The 21,225-nt window shown below is 37.9% G+C and overlaps 1 non-coding gene across 1 annotated transcript; it reads right to left on the bottom strand.

Moving 5' to 3' along the window:
* Nucleotides 1–7,426: 7,426 nt before the first annotated feature.
* Nucleotides 7,427–7,499, bottom strand: TRNAR-CCU. The gene has a single exon. It is a non-coding gene; the product is annotated as a tRNA-Arg (tRNA).
* Nucleotides 7,500–21,225: the final 13,726 nt, after the last annotated feature.

The following is a 21,225-nucleotide window of genomic DNA, read 5'->3' as shown; positions in this document are numbered from 1 at the left end:
AAGAGAAATATATGGAAAAGGATCACTTAAATATGACATGTCTGGCTTAAAAATATAGGTTACATTGTTGTATATTTTGCCATATCTAATTGAGAATTGGATCATTAACATGTTTAAAAATGCACTTTTAGGAGGAATAGATCATAAACTTATAAGCTGTATGTCTTGTACGTTAACCACAGTACTCTAATGGTATAATAGTTTAAAGGTTGAGACTAGGGATATGACGCAGCAGTGTTTTTGTAGAGAACTAGTCTGTTAAGCTTTGTCCGTATTGTATTTAGTAACATAAGGGCAATACCATGTCACAAACTTATACGTAAAGAAAAAACACAATTTAACATTAGTGGGAATCTTATGGTACATACTAAAATCACATTGTATTCCCCCATTTATTCCTGGTCCAGGGGTATAGTGGGTAGGCACAGTGTAGGGATGGGAATAGTCAGATGCTTTCCAATGACACACTATAACAACACATACAAAGACCATCAATCTAAATTAACACACAGATTAGTTAAAACAAGCATATCTATCACTTAAATGGGGGAAATTGAAACGTGGAACATTAAAGGACTACAAAATAAAGAAAAAAAGGAATCTATTTTTGCATTTAGCCCTGAAAACCAAAGCTAATCTCATCTTAATACAAGAAACGTATTTAACTTCATAGCAATGGACAGATACTGGGGAAAAAAAAGTGGATAAGACAAATTATAGCTTCTGGGGACAAAACTAACAGTGCTGGGGTGGCCATAATAACTAAAAAAACATTTTCAGGATAAAATTCTTGAAACTAAGGCTGACAAAGAGGGAAGGTGGTGCTATGTAACATTTACTAACACGGTATTTCCAAAACCCATAATGGTGTTAAATGTATATGCACCTTGTAGCAACCAACATCTGTTTTTCATGTCACTGTACCCAATTCTAAAGCAACTGGAAGATCATTATCTAATAATTGGTGGTGACTGGAATACATATCAAAACCCAGAAAAGGATACATCAAACCCGACCAAACTACATAATAATGAACTTAAACAAGACTTCAAACTATATGACCCCTTTAAATAACAAAACTGGGAATTACACATTCGACTCCCAATGCCATAAAATGTGGGTGAGAATAGACTTCTTTTCAATCTCAGACATACTCATTAACATGGACCCTACAATAGTCATACACATTAGATTTCTGTCGGATCATTTCAAAGTTACACTGAGTATTAACTGGGACAAAAAAAGGTTTTTAAACAATAGAGCTAATAACTGGTCATTAAATCCTAAACTGCTCTTCAAAACAGATGTAGAAAAAGAGACTGAGGATATATTAAAAACATCCCTTGTAAATATCTTCAATTTCCAAACACTAACGGGTATAGAATGAGCATCGACAAAACACAAATCAAAGGAACTTTCATTAAAAATGCAGCATATTATAAAAAAATCCAACTGAAAGAGGAACATAAAATAAAGGAGAAAATAGAACAATGTGAGAAAGAATTGATAAATAACCCTAATAATCAAACAGAAATGGACCTCCTAAAAATACAGAGAGACCTATATATGTTCGAGAACAGAATTTTATCTTTTTATGAGACAAGACAGTTGGCTAATTACGCAGAAGAAGCCTAAATTCCTTCCAGAGCATTGGCCAGAATTATCTCTCAACAAAAATCCACCTCAGTTTTAGCAGAAGTAAATTACCAAGGGAAAAACTATAGAAGAAATGAGGAAATTATCAACGTATTTGAATAAATATATACTCAAACATATGGAGAACAAACTCTACAAGCCTTGAAGGATGATAGGGATCTTTTTCTTCAAAAAGTAAAATTCCCTAAACTAGATTTAGATCAACAAAAATAAACTAATGGAGCCCATTTCTATTAACGAGATAACCACAACAATTAAACATCTAAAACCATACAAGGCCCCAGGACCAGATGGTCTTACCTCAGAATTTTATAAATCCTTCAGTCCACTAGTTGCCAAATTATTATACTGTATGCTGAACTATATAATAAATAACAACATACATGATATTTACTTTAACGCCTCTAAAACTATTTTTATATTAAAAGACCAAGCGGACCCTAAAAATCCAGATAGCTATAGACTCATCTCTCTTCTAAATATAGAAACCAAGATCCTGACCTCAATACTTGCAGAGTTAAAAATCTGATAGAGAAAATCATTTCTCCACAACAATCTGGGTTTACGCCACGTAGACAGACCAGTGACAACACACTAACATTAGAAGCATTAATATCCTTTGCAAATCAAAGAAATACCAACATCTTCACAATGATAGTAGATGTCCACAAGGCTTTTGATAGGGTCACTCCTGAATTCTTGCTGCAAACATTACCTCACTTTGACATACCTAAAAATTTTATACAGATCATTCAAATTCTCTATATTAATCCATATACATCCCTGTATATAAACAAAACATGGTCAAACAGAATTTTGATAAAAAATGGAACAAGACAAGGCTGCCCGCTATCACCCTTTCTTTTCAACCTATACCTAGAACCCCTATTTCTATATATTGAACAAAATACATATCATAATCCCCCCTCAATACATAACTTCAAAGTTTATCTCTCAGCATTTGCAGATGATTTAAACATATATTTTACTACACCGAGTTCAGACATGACCAAAATAATAAACAAAATTGAACAATTCTCATACATGTCTAACTACAAATTAAACCTTAATAAAACTAATATATTCCCCTTAAGGCTGCCTAGACTCATCTCCCTAATACCTCTCTTAGGCAAAATAAAAATAAAAGAAGAAACCAAATACCTGGGGATTACTTTCTTTCAGAATAACAAGGTATTCTACCAACATAACATAACTCTTAAATGGCAAAACATAACACAAGATTGTACAAGATGGAATAACCTTAAGCTACCATTTTTGTCTAAAGTATCAGTAACTAAAATGAACATACTACCTAGATTAATATATATATTTATGACATCTCAGATAACTATACATAATAAATTCTTCAAACAAATTCATACTTTTCTAGCAAAATTCGTATGGGAACCTAAAAAGACCAGAATCTCCTATCAAAAACTAACACTTCCTAAGAACAAAGGGGGTCTGAACTTGCCAGATTTCAAAACCTACTACTCTATTATCAACACTAATAGAATACTGAGAATAGCAGAGTATGACCCCTCGGCAAAGATTGATTCACCGGCCTGGGTAACAATATACTATAGGTATATAAAAACACTAGACATCAATCCCAAAATGCTTCCCTTCTTAAATAAAAAAGATTTGCAAGCTTATAACATAATAGAGCTGCTAAAACATTCTATAAATATAACACATTTTTTTCATTCCTTAAACCTTGGACAAGCTATGTTAATACTACAACCCCTCCATAAAAATCTTAACTTAAAAATAAATAAGATGCTAAACCTAGACTCCTTCCCTCGGTTAAAGCATAAGAGGATCCAAGATATCTACCCATTCCTCAATAGCACAATTCATGAATTAAGTAATAATCTAAACTTACCTAAAGTATATATAATAATTTTAAGACAAATCAAAGAAGTGTGTTCCAGTTACCTCCAAAACCTTACCATACTTGAAAGTGACATTGAAAACTGTACCCTACTTTGGAAGACTATGTTAATGTCAAGGAAAACAATAATGAATTCATATACAATTGTAGGGGAAACCAAATTCCAGAAAGACCTTCTCTTCTCTAATTATTGGAGAAAATTAAAACCCGATATGGATGACCAGTAAATAGAAAAGGCAATCAACTTACATTAAAAACTATTCCACTTAAAAAACTCTCTTACATGCAACACATGATTAATAATAATGCTTATTTAATCCCAACAATTCTTCACAAATTCAATGCAACTAAGTCCCCATACTGGCCACACTGTAAAGACCAGATTGCAGACCTAATACATATATTCTGGAGTTGTAAATGCATTTTCAAGCTTTGGAATTCCCTTAAGTTACACCTGCAAAAACTGGGGTATCAAGCATCAAGACTAACATGGGAATTTACTCTTTTACACATCCTCCCGGCCAACATCTCAGGAAAACAAGCTAACCCACTGATTTTCTTATTAATGAAGCTATATATAGCTCATATATGGTTAGATCCTGTTAAGTATCTCTTGGGAGGAATTCAAGAAATCTGCTATTAAACATCTACTAGCACATAAAATAGTATTGGACAAAATAAACAAAAATATGAAAGCCCGAGCAATCTGGGAATAGTCCTATAACATCTTATTAGCATAAAGCACCAGGTACACCATATCTTAAATGAACTGGAAGTATTCCCATGAGTACACAGCTTAACTATGGACAAAGTATCATTTTTGTATGTGCTGTTTTTAGACTAATGAAATTAATTGGGAAAGCATTTTTGTATATATTGTAATTTGGTATGTTGTATGACCTACATGTTTCTACTTTATCCACAATGTATAACATGCAAATATGGTCATTTTGTAAATATGGAATGGTTATGGGTTTTGCAAATGAAAACGAAAATAAAAATTATTGAAAAAAATTATAAAAGTAGAATACATACACAATTTAAAACGTATCAATATGTATCATATATATATATATATATATATATATATATATAAACTTAGATAACAGTTGGTAGTATAGTACAAAGCTTGAGTTTTTTTCTTTTTGGCATTGCATGAAAAAAACACGGCAGTTCATGCCGAACAGTTATAGTGATAATAGAGCTGTGTTGCTGTCAGGGTAAAAGTTATTTTGAACTATGGACCTGGGTTAGAAATAAGTAGTGAAGGTTTTATGGCAGTTTGCTTGATTTGCATTAGCATTTGAGGTTATATAAGAAGTAAGTTTTTAATGCTACTTTATATGTCTTTATACAGTCTATCTGGGTAATATGGGAGGGTAAGGAGTTCCATTTTTTAGCAATGCTATGGGAGAACAAGCATTGTCCAGCTCTTTTGTTGGGCTTGGTTACACTTAGTAGCAATTTGTTGGAGGATCTTAGAGTATGTGAAGGAATATGTTTGTAGTACTGATGAAAGTGCTGGGCAGGTATTTGGCTTATAAATTAATTTATGGGCTAGCATTAGTTGGGCATAGCAAAGAAAGTTTGGGAAACCAACCAGTTCAGTTCAGAGATTGCTTGGCAGTGGTGTGACCGGTTAGGCTTTCCTGAGGCGAATTTCCTGAGGCGAATTTAACTATTTTATAGTAACAAGACTGAAGTTTATTGCTGAGAGATGAGTGAAGGTTAATAAAAATGGCACTAGCATAAAGTAGAGCAGGGATGAGTATGATACTTGTCAGTTTTGTTTTGGTGTTTGTCCATGTAAAGTTTATGACAATAAAGTTTGCCAAGTTTAAAGTGTGTTTTCTTTATTGCATTGAGAAGGTGTGTTTTAAAGGTGAGTTTGTTGTCAATTGTAATGCGTAGTAGTTTGGCAGATTTTACTATTTCTATTTCAGCTCCATCTTTAGATAAGATTTTGAAGTTTATATCTGGTGATTTTGAAGAGAATAACAGAGGTTTTGTTTTTGGCATTTAGTAGCAGTTGTGAATTCTTTAGCCATGATTCAATCTCTGTAAAAGCATGTAAGGAGTTCAGAGAAATTGCTCGAAGTAGATATTGTTGTAGAATCATCAGCATATTGGATAATTTTACCTAGTTGAGAGATTTTGTGGAGGTCATTAATAAAGATGTTAAAGAGTAATGGTCCAAGAATGGATTCCTGTGGGACTCCTATGTCGTTTGACAGATAATCAGATTGGACGTTATGCCACTTTATAGATTACTGTCTATTGTTTAGGTATGATGTAAACTAGTTGAGGGATTTGGGGGTGCAGCCAAGTTTTGTTAATTGGATCAGAAGTTTAGTATGTGATACAGTGTCAAAAGCATAAGTGGGGTGATTTGTATCTAAGGCTTTGCTGACAATATCAGTGAATGAGAGCAGGGCTGTAATAGTGCTATGCTCTGGGCGGAAGCCCATATATATATATATATATATATATATATATATATATATATATATATATATATATATATATGGGTCACCTTTAAAATCCTGAAAGCTCAAAATCCTGAATCTCAAAATCCTGAACACAAAATCCTGAAAGCTCAAAATCCTGAAAACTCATAATCCTGAATCTCATAATACTGAAAAAACATACAGGACACCAACACTGATGTGTGATTGTGCGGACATTCGGGGTAGGGAGCAGGTCAGGTAAGTGTGCGATTGTGATGGATGTTAGGGTTAGGGGCGGGTTAAGTGAGTTAGGGTTAGGGTGCGGGTGAGGTGATTGTGCGATAGTGACAGAATTTGGGGTTAGGGGCGGGTTAAGTGAGTTAGGGTTAGGGCACAGGTGAGGTGAGTGTGCGATGGATGTTAGGGTTAGGGGTGGGTTAAGTGAGTTAGGGTTAGGGTGCGGGTGAGGTGATTGTGCGATAGTGACAGAATTTGGGGTTAGGGGCGGTTAAGTGAGTTAGGGTTAGGGCACAGGTGAGGTGAGTGTGCGATAGTGACGGACCTTAGGGTTAGGGTCTGGGTTAGGGTAAGTGGATAGATAGTAGTGTATGTGCAGTGTAGTGTAGCTGCAATATAGTCTGTGTTGGTGTCCTGTATGTTTTTCAGTATTATGAGATTCAGGATTATGAGTTTTCAGGATTTTGAGCTTTCAGGATTTTGTGTTCAGGATTTTGAGATTCAGGATTTTGAGCTTTCAGGATTTTAAAGGTGATCCATATATATATATATATATATATATATATATATATATATATATATATATATAATTATTATTATTATTGTTTTTTTTGTGGGACATGTGCCCACTTCGTTTATTGATTGATTTATTTTTACAGAAAAGACGGTGGTGAGGAATAAAAAGCATAAGTAGGTAGGGTAGGTTATGTAGCAGGTGAAGAGGTATAGGAAATACAACACAGACAAGGATGGTGCTGGACACAGAAGATTGGGAACACCAGGATTGGGGTTAGGGAGGGTAAATTGGAGGTGCCTGAACTTCCAGCATGAGGAAGGTGAGAATTTAGTCCTTGCCCTCAGAATCATCATCACTGCCTCTTGTCACAGCCCATAGTTGTCAGATGGGGCATCAGCTTTGCATTTCAGTGCAAGACTTTCTCTACTTTATCAATTCAGGCATTGAGGCCTTTCTCCATAATTTCCTCCATAAGCCCTGTCAGCTCCTTAAGAGTGATGAAATTGACACCTCCACCAGTACTACTCTTAGGTTCATAGATTAGTACTAGGCTAACTGCCCTTGTGGGCCATTTTAATCCTAGCCAATTATCCCTTGTGAGACTCAAACCCTGTACCTTGTGTTTGTAAGGCAAACACCTTAACCATTAGGCCACCCTCCCAACCCAGATTATATCACCCCAGATGGGACTCAAACCCACAATCCCTGGCTTAGGAGGCCAATGCCTTATCCATTAGGCCACTGGGGCTTGTAAGGCACCACTGCACCAGCACCTGGGACAGAGCTACATGATGCAGTTGGAGCAGAGTTATGTAGGCAATGCTGACAGGCTGGGACCCAGATGTGCTGGATGTCTATGTTGCTTATATTGGTGCCACCACAGCCATCTGTTGTGGTATGGTGATCCAATCCTCGGTAGTCAGTCTAGCTCCCCAAGCTGATGTGGTTATTTGTGTTGCAGCAGCAATATTTCCTCACAGAGAAAAAATGTAATATAGGGTTGGGAGAGCAAAAACCAATATAATAACATCAATACCATAATAAATTAATATTTCACAATGTAAACATCAAGTCACATACCTATAGTAAACTTTGCCATTCCAGATATGATGTAAAGTCATAAACATGTCATAAAATATATCAGTTTCAAAACTATTATAAAAATAGGCAAACATTAGATGACTGTGGCATATGTGATATATGCATTCCAAGTAAATACATTCATTTACAAAAAATGGAAGCATAATGTTACTTAATTTTACATGAAATCATTTTTATATACTATTCTGTTCAAAAAGCTAATTGCTGCTGCTGGGAATTGAACCACTACACAGCTGTGTTGATATACACATTTTCTAATACAATGGTTAAGAGATATTGGGACAGGCATGTATGTGTGATATATAGGTATGATAAAGCTACTCAGCTGCATCTGTCTCAAGCTCATACGAGCTGATACCCTGAAATCTACAAAAAAAAATAATATGCTTATAATGTATTATGATCTTGCTTGCATTAATACGTGAGGCATACTTAATCCATGTCTCTCTGAGGTGTGCCTGTCATTTTTGATGCATGTCCCTGTTTTTACCTATTTCTTCAGCAGCTGTGCAGAAAATAAAAAAGAAAAATAGGAAGCATAATGAATGTGTATTGCCTAGCCAATCCAAGGTATTATATTGACTGATGATAGGTCAATATGCTTATACAACTCAGGGGTATGAACAGTTCTAAATTCAACCTCCCGTTTGCGCAGGAGGTCTTGCCTGAGCTTTTTCATGACATAATGGTGATGACATTGTTTGCCAGTGTGTGCAATGCAAGTTGAACTAGAGACAGCCTTGGCCAAGCCAGTTCAAGCCTCAGCCTTGTACTAAGATCCTCCTGCACAGCTGTAACACTTTACAAGGAGTGCCACAAAAGAATCTGGACTACTCCTAATTGCACCTTTTGGCTCAGAATTGAGCACCATCCTCACTTTAATCCGCCATGTCTTCTGAAGGATACCTAGAAATATGGCAGTGAATTGTCACCCATTTCAGATCTTATGTTTCCCAGCCTGTGCACAATTATTGATAATCTTGCCAGCTGCATTTGCACAAAAGAAAGCACACAAATGGAGTGGCTGAGAAATCGGATGTGATTGCTTCAAACTACAGTGCAAGTGTGAAACTTATCAGTGAAATTTATCCATGTACGATGCTGAGTGGATTTACACGTTCCTCTGCAAAATCCATAAATATTTTTGATGATGATATCTGAATTATATTTCAAATGATATATTGTCACCTCTGATCTCTGTTATAGTGGATAGTAATTATATATACAGCCTTCTGACACAGTGATATGACATGATGAAATCTATGAATAGTCAATGTTAGTAAGAGATGAAATGATATAACTGGGACATAATGGGTTGGTGAGATATACAAACTACACCCTTTAATACCACCTGTGAATTGAACTCATGATTTAAAATAAGTCTAAACTGCTAAATGTTGTTTATTAACTGTTTAATGCTACAGGAAAACTAAAATTTTGATCTTGTTAGTTGAGGTGTAACAATTTCTACATGAGTGGAGATCTAATTATAATACTCCTCTATGTATTTGACGGGTTCCCTTTAAATCATTGAATGTTCAGAACATCGAAGTTCTGATCATCGAGACCAAAACATCATTGTTCAGAACATCAAAGCTTTAAAGTGGAAGTGCCAGGTAAGTGAGATTGTGGAATGTTGGGTGTGTATGCAGGGCAGCAAGGTGCCCTGCATGTTGTGTGTGTGGTGTGTGTGCCATCTGAGTGTTAGCATTGCAGGTAAGGTACAGGAAATCTCCCATTTAGCTCTACCACATATAACGGTAAACAGGAGATTTCCCTTAACCCACTGTAGTGCGATCTCAGAGTTAGAATATTAAAGTGGGGGTGGGGGGTGTAACATAGTGATTGTGATTTTTTTTTTTTTATGGTTCATTTTGAATTTTCGATGATCTGAACATCGATGTTCTGGTCTCGATTATCAGAACATCGATGTTCTGAACATTCAATTATTCAAAGTGAATCCATATTTGACTTTCACTTGTTATTTTACAAAAGTTGTATGAAAAAGTGAGTTCTTTTTTCTGTAAATCAATTTCATATACATTGAGACGCTTGAGTTGCGTAAATCATGTTGGGGTAGGTGCCCTACATACTTTACATTACATACTGTCCCATAAGCCTAATAATGATAGTTGTATTGCGTTATATTTTTTCCCAAAAAACTATTGTGCAGGCTATACATATGCAAGTGTAGTTTAAATTACCTATGATCATTGTTATGCTTAACACAATTCACACAGAATATAGTTAACTTATTCAATATTCATTACACAGAGTTGTGTTGAAATTTCATTTTTTTTAAATATTAATCATACTTCATGCTCAGTTCATAATAAGAAGTGTGTGACAATCCTTATTCTGACTCCCTCAGTAAAATAATCTATAATCTGGATTCAGATCATGCATTACCAATGCTGTTTCTCCAAACTAAATGAATTAACACCTTTAGCTGCAGAGGAAGGTAAGTGACAGGTGCATTTTCTTCACTCAGTAGTGCCCGGAGTGCACAACAGTATTAGTCTCGTTTGCACCACTGAAGATAGCCCAAATTAATTTTTTGTGTTTTTGCCTTCAGATGTAAACTGTCATTTACTGATAGTGACCTTGATGCTTAATTACATGCATTGCCAAGCACTGTGAATACACAAAATCTACAAAAATAAGAAAAAATAAAAAAGGATATATCAAGCAATGAACCCAACACATGGCATTACTTTGACATATTCAGTCTTTTAACAGTGTTTCCTACATACCATGCATTTCTGTGACACATCATCATCATACCCTCATTTAACGACATCTCTTGAGGAATGACCCTTTCAGGAGATTACATAAGGTAATTTAGTACACTCAGTATACAGGTAAGAAATACACCTTTTAAAGTAAATGTATTACTGTCATGATTACTACTTCTGGCATATAGATAATTAATACAGAATATTATAAATAATTTGTCATTGATTATGTTACTGATTTTATTTACAAACCCTTTAGTAAAGGTAACTTTTTACAGCATGCATACAAAAATATATCATCACTGCTCACAATATTTCAGGTTCTAAAAACAAAACATTTGTGTCAGTGCTAATAACACAATCGAAATATAAATACTGGAATTAAACCATCCATTACTGCTGCCGTGACACATATGTTAGTGCATTAATACATTGAGTCACAGAGAAAGTTACATAACAAGTGTCATTTTTCTAGTCACTGCTAAATTTTCAAAACATTATACATATGCAAGTGTAGTATATATTAACTATGATCATTGTTATCATTAAACAATTCACAAAGTGTATAAGTAATTTCTATTGCATTCATTACACAGAGCTGTGTTTCACATTTCATGTTGCCACTTGACAGTTGTACGTCATGTTCAATTCATAAAAAGTATGTGACAATTCTCATTCTGCCCCCTTCATAAAATTATCTTTAATCTGAATTTGAATCCTGCATTACCTCTGCTGTTGTTCCAAACTTAGTGCATTAACATCTTGAGGCACAGAGAAAGGTAATTCAGAGGTGTAATTTTGTTGCACAGTGCTGTCCGGGGTGCAAATGGAAGCACAAAGGTGGCAGTTTCATTTACAATACTTTTGGCATTCCAAATTAAATTTCTGAGTTTTAGCCTTTGGAGATGAATGGTCATTCACTCATAGTGACTGCTGACAGTCATTGAAGTGCAATGTCAAGCTTTGTGTAAAGGGTGAAGCCAAAATAAAAGCAAGGAAGATGTCTCTGTGTAATGATTTCTCACCTCTGTGTGCCTATACCATGAAAATATGGGCACTAGGAATCTCTAGTTTCACACAGACATCACCATCTCTAGATATGAACCTCAGAACCATAGTATTATCATGAAATATTGAAAAAAAAAATGCAGTATGGTATCACGTAGAACAGTATCGGTGGTAGTCCACTGAACACAGGAGTTTTAAGAGATCTGGGAACACAGGTTAACAGCAACTTCTCTTTTGACCACCACATTGCCACTGTGGTCAGAAAGTCCTTCTATGTGGCACATCTCATTACTAAGGGTTTGCATCCAGGATGAAAGAGGTCATTGTCTCCCTCTACTTTTCCCTCATTAGGCCAATCATTGAGTACAATGCCCCATCTGGCATGTACCTCACTAAACACTTGCAACAACTGGAGAGGCCACAAAAGTACCTCACAAAGAGGATCCTAGGCCTTATACACTTGTCTTATATGGACAGACTCAAAAAACTCCAACTATTCTCTGTCTCATATCGCCTACTTACAGGCAATCTCTGTTTGACTTATAAAGCCCTGTCTGACCCAGCTCTGTTAGAAATGCTACATCTAAAGAAATCCCAATCTCTCCACACCACACACTGTAGAGACCTCAACCTCATTACCACAATCAACAGAACATGCTGGAGGGACAGGTTCATAACCCAGAGACTGCCCATGCTATGGAATAGACTTCCCATACTTGTAAAGCAGAGAACCTCACTGGTCCTCTTCAAGAGAAATCTTGATGAGTGGATGGGAAATAGTAAATTCACCCCAGGGATCACTTCAGTGGCTTTACTTGACAGAGGCACTGGGAACTAAGGTCAGGTGGCATGATACCAGGGTAATCCTATGGCCTAGGCTTGTAAAGGCTCCAGGACCATTAGCCTAGTACACACCTATGAACCTATGAACCTATGTGCCAAATACAGAGAGGTTTTTATGAGAGAGAGAAAGTTGAGCACATACTGTATACATAAGCTCTGGCAATCCAACTGTTTAATTTTTTGGAGCAATATACTTATTTTATCAAAGTTGTCCTTTGTCATTTCATAGTTGATGCCTGGATTGATGTGATATCTGCAACAGTTAACCTAAGAGAACATGTCACAGTAAGAACAAATGTTTGAAATACAAGAGTGTTTTCTTTCATTGCTTTTATGAGCAGTGCTATCTTTTTTTAAACAAAAAAAATCTTTATTGAATTATCAGTTATAACACAGGCAATTATGCATTGATATAAATGAAAACAAACCATATAGACATATTTCCAGTTGCAAAAATAACTTATCAGAGAAGAATCCCCATATTTCATTTTTTCCTGTTATCCCTCAGATAACCTTCACACCAACCTTATTTTACGCTGCTTATAAAATCCCATTTTTTTTTTTTTTTGTCGAATGCTTTGTCTTAACAAGACACACCAGCAGCAGGGCTATTTTCTTACGTTCTGCTTTCCACTGGTCTATCATTATTCTTTTAATGTTGTCACATATTTGCCTCCCTTCCACAAAACCTGTGGTTGTACTTAAACTGCTGTCTCTTTTTATCTTATCTTCATTCCTCCCCAAGATGTACAAAGCAACTTGAAGCTTTTGGAAAACATTATCTTCTAGTCATTGAAAGAAAAATATACTCTGTTTTTATTGCCATTATTAGCTCATTTCCATATTAACATGAGAGGCAGATGGGCAATTGTCTTCACCTACAAGCTTCTCATACATCTGTAAAATGATGGTTTTATGATTTGCATTTATTTAGAAATGTACTGTCTGTATGTTTCAGCTTTATGTACTTCACATAACGTATGGACACTTTATACCCAGAAGCATGCTTACCTCTTAAACAGACATTCCTAAATGTGTTAAAATGTTTTATGTCCTGAGTACATCGATGTAATCTCATATTTCTTTTGTATGTTTATTCTTCATGACACACCCCCTGTAAAAGTACATCAAAATGGCAGGAGTGTTAAACACTCAATTATTCCTGTTATACTGAAAACAAATCACACTTCTAATGCCATAGAAAGCCCCACTTCCGAGTACTCACTCTTGCACTTCAAAAGTGTGTGCATGGTATTGTATGGGTCCTCACCATGTTTATCTGACCAGCACCTGGAGCAGATTATGTGATTCATGAATCATAATGAGTTGACCCCTGATATACATATTTACCATGTACAAAGGGCTATATTTGCTTTTTATAAGCACAGCTCAGGACTAAGAAACTAGCATCTAACTAACTAGTAACTCCCACTACCTAAGAAAACCACTCCCTCCAGCCCTAACTACAGACCAGTTGCTCTAACATACACTGTTACGAAATGTTTTGAGCGACTGATCAAAAAGCATTTTTCATCACGCTACCTCCTGATTTTGACCTTCTGCAGTTTGCGTACACAGCTAACCGATCCACAGCTGATGCCATATCAGTAGCACTACACATCTCCCTTGAGCATTTAGAGGGCAAAGACAACTATATGAGGATGCTGTTCATAGACTTCAGCTCTGCATTTAATTCTGTGGTACCAATACAGCTGCTAGAAAAACTGGCACTTTTAGGAATCAGTAAACATCTCTGTAACTGGATTCTGGACTTCCTGACTGAGAGACCACAGAGAGTGTGTTCAGGTAAGAACACATCAAAGTGCATCATGATTAACACTGGAGTTCCATAGGGATATGTTCTCAGCCCAGTGTTAGTCACCATCCTGAAACACGGCTGCTATGCTAAGCACAAGTCCAACCATATCATCAAGTTTGCTGATGACACTACAGTTGTGGGGCTCATCACAAAGGAGGATGAAAGGGCATACAGAGAGGAGGTGGTGTCTATGATCAGTTAGTGCAAGGGAAACAACTTTGACCTGAATGTAAGCAAGATGAAAGAGATTATCATCGACTTTAGGAAAAGGAGAACAAACCACCCAGTGCTCAGGATCAATAGTGAGAGTGTGGAGAGGGTTAAGAGTATGACATTCCTGGGTATATACATATCCAAGGATCTGTTGTGGTCAGGAAACACCAGCCAGCTGATCAAGAAAGTGCAGCAATGCCTCCACTTTTTAAGAAGGTTGATAAAAGCTAGCTTCCTGCTCATATTCCCTCCAACTTCTATAGAGGTGCAATAGAGAGCATCCTCAAATGGGACTTCACAGTGTGGTTTGGAAGCTGCACAGTTACAGAAAGGAAGATGCAACAAAGAGTTGGGATGGTTGCAGAGAAGGTAACAGGTTCTAGTCTTCCATTGATACAACATCTTTATTCTGGACTGTTTAAACATCTGGCATCAGACAGGAGATATGCAGCATCCCCTTCAGGACTATAAGATTCAGTAACAGTTTCTACCCTACAGTTATTAGACTTCTGAACTATAGCACTAGTCCGAGTGGTCTGGACACATAAGTCAATTATTATTTAAAGGACAGCCACAGACTAAATTCGTACCACAAAAAAGGAGAAAGAACTGCACGTTGTATCCAGCTGCCCGAATAAATAATCTTGCAAGCACGAAAAAATAACATACTATTTATTACAAAACAAGAAGTCACATGTGGATACAACGTGCAGTTCTTTCAATTATTATTTATCTGTGCAATATATACTTACATATATTCCAAGTAACTGCAATATTTATTTATTATATCCATAGTTAGTATTATTTAACTCAATCAAGTGCGGCATTAGACAAATAGCTTAGGCATTTTAATCTCTAGTGTGTTTTGTATTCCTTTAAATAGGGTACTTAATTTAACTCAGGGGAGGGTATTATTTTCATTTATAAATGTTGGTAAATGTCTCTACTCTTTCTTACATGTACTGGGAGTAGTATTGTATCTGTTAGTTATTTTTTTTCCTCTACTTGTATGTGTTGTTTCACTTTCTTTTGTAATCTCAAGAACTGAGCTGATGCACAGAATTCCATTTAGGCAGCACTTGTGTAGTTTTAAATGACAATAAAGTTTACTTTGACTTTTGATTTGACTTTGAGAAGCTTGTATCATAGTAAAGAAGAGTGCTTGGATTCACTAGCTTAAGATATTGATGTCTGACTGCTGTAATTACATATTTTAGTGAACTTTAATACAAATCCCATCAAGGTATGTGACATTTCTTTACAATTAACAGTTAAACAGTTGTGATGCTGTTTTAAAGATAACATTGCGTGTTGTCTATACTTTGTTAATTTCTTTTGGTATAGATGGTATATCAGTTGTTATTGCAAGTATCCTCATTTAATGTTACTTGCTTTTATAGCAACATTTCTCTGAGGATGTAAGTAGTAGCAATATTAAAGTTACATTTCAGACAAAGAAATTGTGTTAAGCCTGTTATATATGCCGGACATAACCAAAGGGTATCCTAGATGGTAACATTTTCATTTCATACACTTGATTCATTGTTAATGCTGCTATACACTCTGGAGTAACTCGTTTTTCCATACTTATTCAAGTATGTCGTTGTGTTCAGGAGCAAAAACAGTTTTATAGTGCTTGAATATTTGAACTGTATCTTACTGAAATTGGCACACCTTGTTTGCTGTAACATAGACTAGATCCAGGCCTGCTGAATCTAGCTTTGTTTATATGCTTGTTGTTTGTTTGCTTGCTATTTCCCTGGAACGCTAATTCCACCTAATACGCGGCTTCTCAGCACTTCTGTGGATCACTAGTGATATCTACATTGCTTACTGTACTTATTTCCCTGTTTCACTTGAAAGAAAGTTACTGTTTGTCGTTTTTGCATTTAAGTTACCTGTAACACATTGCACTTAAGTTACCTGGCACTTGCGCGCTAAAGCAATTATATAAGTCAGCACTAAAAATTAAAAGCACTACACCCTCACTCCCCACTGGCCCTTGTTTTCAATTATTAAGGAATTCCCAATATTATTCTAGCATGTCCAAAGGTCAGTTGTCAATCTCCTCTCCGGTCCAGCTGGTGAATCTGGGAATCTTGAGGCAATGTTACAACTGCCTCATGTACACAGACAACCCTCTCCTCCTCCCAACAAATTCCAACACATGTGAGAGATGCAACCATATAGCCAAACTGGAGGCTAAACTCTCTCAACAGTACTGGCATAACCAGTTAGGAGGAGAAGGAAACCACACTCACTACAATTCCAGTCTCACATAGACCTACCACGACAGCAAACCAAACACATAATCACACAAAAACATACTCGGAGGCTCTAAATAAAGATCTGCCTAAGCAGCAGAGACCTCCAAAGCAGAAACCCAAGCAACCGCTACCGCAAAACAAAACACGTGCAACACATATCTCACAAAGCCAGTGTGCCGAACAGTCACAGCCCTTAAGACTAAACAACACACCTGATACACTTGTAATAGGTGACTCTATCGTCAGGCACACTGACATCCTGCTCACCAGGCTGAACAAGGAGAGGGTCACGGTGAGCAGCCTGTCAGGTGCTAGGATCCGCCACATAACACAAGCACTCAGGTCACTCCAAGGCAAGTACAAATATGACTCAGTCATTGTCCATGCTGGTGTGAATGACCTGAGACGTACCTCCCTGGACTACATGAAAAGAGACATAAAGGAGCTCTCTGAGCATGTAGCCCAGGCCGGTATGACCGTGACCTTGAGTAGCATCTTACCCTCACCAAGAATGATGAAGACAAGATGATCAATTTCAACAATTGGCTTAAGTACTGGTGTCATTCAAAGGGGATCCAATGCCTGTCAGCTTGGGATGATATGCTCGACAAGCCACGATGCTTCTCTAGGGACGGCTTGCACCTGTCACCCCTGGGATTTCGGATATTGGCAAAGGCTCTTGCTACCCCCATAGTGCCTTTTTTAGGCAAGGCTCAAAAGACAAACCCACCTCCATAGGTATCACAAGGGATAAGAAACTAAGAGTAATGCTACTCAATGCCAGAAGTCTAAACCTCAAGATGCACGCACTCAAAACTCTCCTTAGCACGGAGAACATCAATATCTGTGCAGTAACAGAAACCTGGTTCAGGGCTCCTGAGAGCACCCCAGCACTGCCAGGTTATACCTCATACCATGCTTTTTGGACCCAGAACTTGGACCGAACCACAAAAGGAGGGGGAGTATCGATATTCATCAAAGATACCCACACCTCCAGGTTGGTGGCAAAGCACGAAGCATCAGAGACTATCCATGTGCAACTAACAGTGGGTAAAACTGCCTTCCAGTTTATAGCCTGCTATAGACCACCCTCCCAAACCCAGGAACCCCACTCGGCCTTTCTGAGAACACTGGAAAATATGAAGGTCTCTCCAAACACCATTATATTGGGTGACTTCAACTACCCAAACATAGACTGGGAGCATTACTCTAGCTCCAACACTCTAGCCCAAAGGTTCCTAGAATTTATAAACTCAAATGCTATGGAACAACTTGTTACCACTCCCACAAGAGGGGAAAACATACTGGACCTGATCATCACCAACATGGGGACTCTATGCTCCAGACCAGAAGTGCATCCCTCACTGGTAAGATCAGGCCATAAACTAATCTCACTGGATATTCACATCCCGGCCCCACCCCCTGCCCAGAAAACCACAGTGAAAAACTTCTCTAAAGCAAATTTCACACTCCTCAAAACAGAGGTGGAATCCTTCAAAGCCCCCGGGCCTGTGGAAAATATGGCCCAGACCGCAGAATCCTTTATAAACGCATTCTATGAACACCTTCAGGAATGCATGGATCATGCGATCCCAAATAAAACCAAGACCCAATCCTCCAAAGGCAGACGTCCTGTCTGGTGGACCCCAGCCATAAACAAACTATACAATAGAAGGAGGAAGCTACTAAATGATAGAGCAAAATCCCAAAAAGGGAAGACATCACTGATCAGTATTAGCAAAAAACTACGGACACCCATAAAATTGTCTAAGGCCAGATTCGAGAGAAAAATTGCACAGGACACTAAGGATAATCACAAGGCTTTCTTTAGTTATGTTAGGAACCTGGGTGGTAATTCCCAGATATGCTCAGAATTAGTCCAAAATGACAAAAAATACACTGAACCCACAGACATTGCCAACATCCTAGCTGACATGTTCAGCGCAAACCCCCCCCCCCACCAAAAGGGGAAATATCTATCCCAGCAGAGTGCTGCCCCTTTGACATCTCAGATGCTCAGGTAAGAGCCGCCCTCTCCAAAGCAAAAAACACAGCATCAATGGGACCAGACAGTGTCCCGGGCTGCATCCTACATGAACTCCAAGAAGAGCTAAACCAAAACATAAAACTACTGTTCAATCTCAGCCTTACTACAGGATATGTGCCCAAAGAGTGGCTTACAGCAACAGTGGTCCCTCTCCATAAAGGTGGTGCCTCAATGGATCCTGGAAACTATCGCCCCATAAGCCTGACTAGCTTGGTCTGCAAAGCTATGGAAAGGATCATCATGGACCTCATAAATAAAGATATTGGGGACCTACAGACACTGGATCCTACCCAGTTCGGCTTTGTTAAGGGCAGACCCTGCCTCTTAAACCTGGTTGATTTCTTTGAAACAGTCACCAAGGCCATTGACGAGGGGAAGGTGGTCCACACAGCCTACCTGGACCTCGCAAAAGCCTTCGATACAATACCCCACTCGGGCATTATAGATAATCTCACCAGCTTAAATATAAACCCCTATGTCACTAGATGGATTGCAAACTGGCTCAAGGACAGAACCCACATGGTTAGAATTGCTGGAGCCATGTCAGACTCCAAACCAGTTACAAGTGGTGTCCCACAAGGCTCAGTCCTGGGACCTCTCTTGTTCGGTATATATTTCTTGGAGGTACAGGCCAACATGGAAGGACTGTGGCTGACCAAGTTTGCAGATGACTGCAAACTGGGCACCATAATCGACTCTCCAGCTGACACAAGCATCCTCCAAAAGGGCCTCATAGAAACAGACAACTGGTGCCAGAGCCATGGCCTCAAGCTAAATGCCAAAAAGTGTATAGTCATCCCCTTTGGCAAAAACAAAGTGCCCACAAATTACCACATAGGTGGTAATCCATTAAGTACAGAAGAAGTAATTAGGGACCTGGGGACCCAAGTTGATAGCAATGTCTCATTTGACAACCACGTGGCCAAAGTGGTTAGAAAAACATTTTATATAGCCCACCTAATCATGAAGGGATTCAAATCTAGATCAGGGAGGTCATCGTGCCTCTTTACTCATCCCTCATCAGGCCCATAATTGAGTACAATGCCCCTTTTGGGATGTACCTTACCAGACACCTGCAGCAACTGGAAAGACCTCAAAAGTACCTCACCAAGAGGATCAAAGGGCTCAAACAGATGCCATATGCTGCCCGGTTAAAGAAACTCCAGCTCTACTCAGTGGCATACCGCCTGTTCAGAGGCGATCTGTGCCTGACATATAAAGCCATGTCCAACCCGGAATTAATGGACATGCTGCACCTCAGAAAATCCAAATCCCATCGAGCTACGCTCGAGAGACTTGAACCTCAGCACTGAAATAAATAGGACATGCTGGAGGGACAGATTCATAACCCAGAGGCTCCCTTCACTCTGGAATAAAATCCCAGTCCAGGTTAGGCAGAGTCCCTCATTGGCTCTCTTCAAGAGGAATCTTGATGAGTGGATGGGAGATCGTAGGTTTACCCTGGGTATCACTTCTGTGTCACTGTTAGACAGAGGCACAGTATACTAACCTCGAAAAAGGGCATAGCAAAATAAATTTAAAATGGGTGGCGAAAGCCAAACACATTCTGGCTAGGCTTATAAATGCCCTAGGGCAGATAGCCTAGTATGAACCTATGAACATATGAACCTATTACAGTTACGCATTAGATGTGTGTATTCTTACAGAAAAGTTAGGTAATTTTTTAAGTGATGCCTGCATAAATGCAGGTCCATGTTCGGCTATCAAAAATGAAAAAAACATGAATGGGTAAATACCAAACATTAAATATTGAAAAGAGAAATTAGCAAACAACTACTTCCACAAAAATAAATTCATTAAATAGCCATAGCTGGCCAACAACCAGGAAGTAATGTGATACATAAAGTAAGTGAAGGGAAACCATTTATATTTGCCCTATTCCCCACTGTTGTGTGAGGGGCAAAGCCCCCACCTTGGTTGTATGTGTTCATGATGTTGGAGACTATTGCCATTCGATGACTTTATTTTTGTTGAATTAGTTGTTTGCTAATTTTGTCTTTCGATGTTTCACATTTAGTACTTAGCTGTTCACGTTGTTTTTTGTTTTCGGTAGCCAAACATAGACCGCATAAATGCATATTTGCTTTATTTCCAGTCACTATATCTTTTACTGATACATTTTGTTTGTGTTTTTTAATCCCATATAGGGATATGGTCCCTTAAATATTCTGTCTCATTTAAATCTGCATTCTCAGATGCTGAGAATGAAGTTACAGTGCAGGCCCTCCACTGACATAAACCATGCCTCCTACAGAAAGCCTTAACTGACAAGTACTTCCATGATTGTATCTGAAGGCAGGTGGCCAGTGATGTCACAGTTATGGGTGGGCATGGCTGTGAGTACACTACATCTGACAATAGGCCAGGGAAATGTGCACCTAGACCAAACAAAAGAGCCAGTGATATAGCAAGATAACAAG

The sequence above is a fragment of the Protopterus annectens genome, chromosome 2.part0 (genome assembly GCF_019279795.1).
Source record: "Protopterus annectens isolate FY-2018-M chromosome 2.part0, PAN1.0, whole genome shotgun sequence".
NCBI lineage: Eukaryota > Metazoa > Chordata > Ceratodontiformes > Protopteridae > Protopterus > Protopterus annectens.
This window is presented reverse-complemented; position numbering and strand designations above follow the sequence as displayed.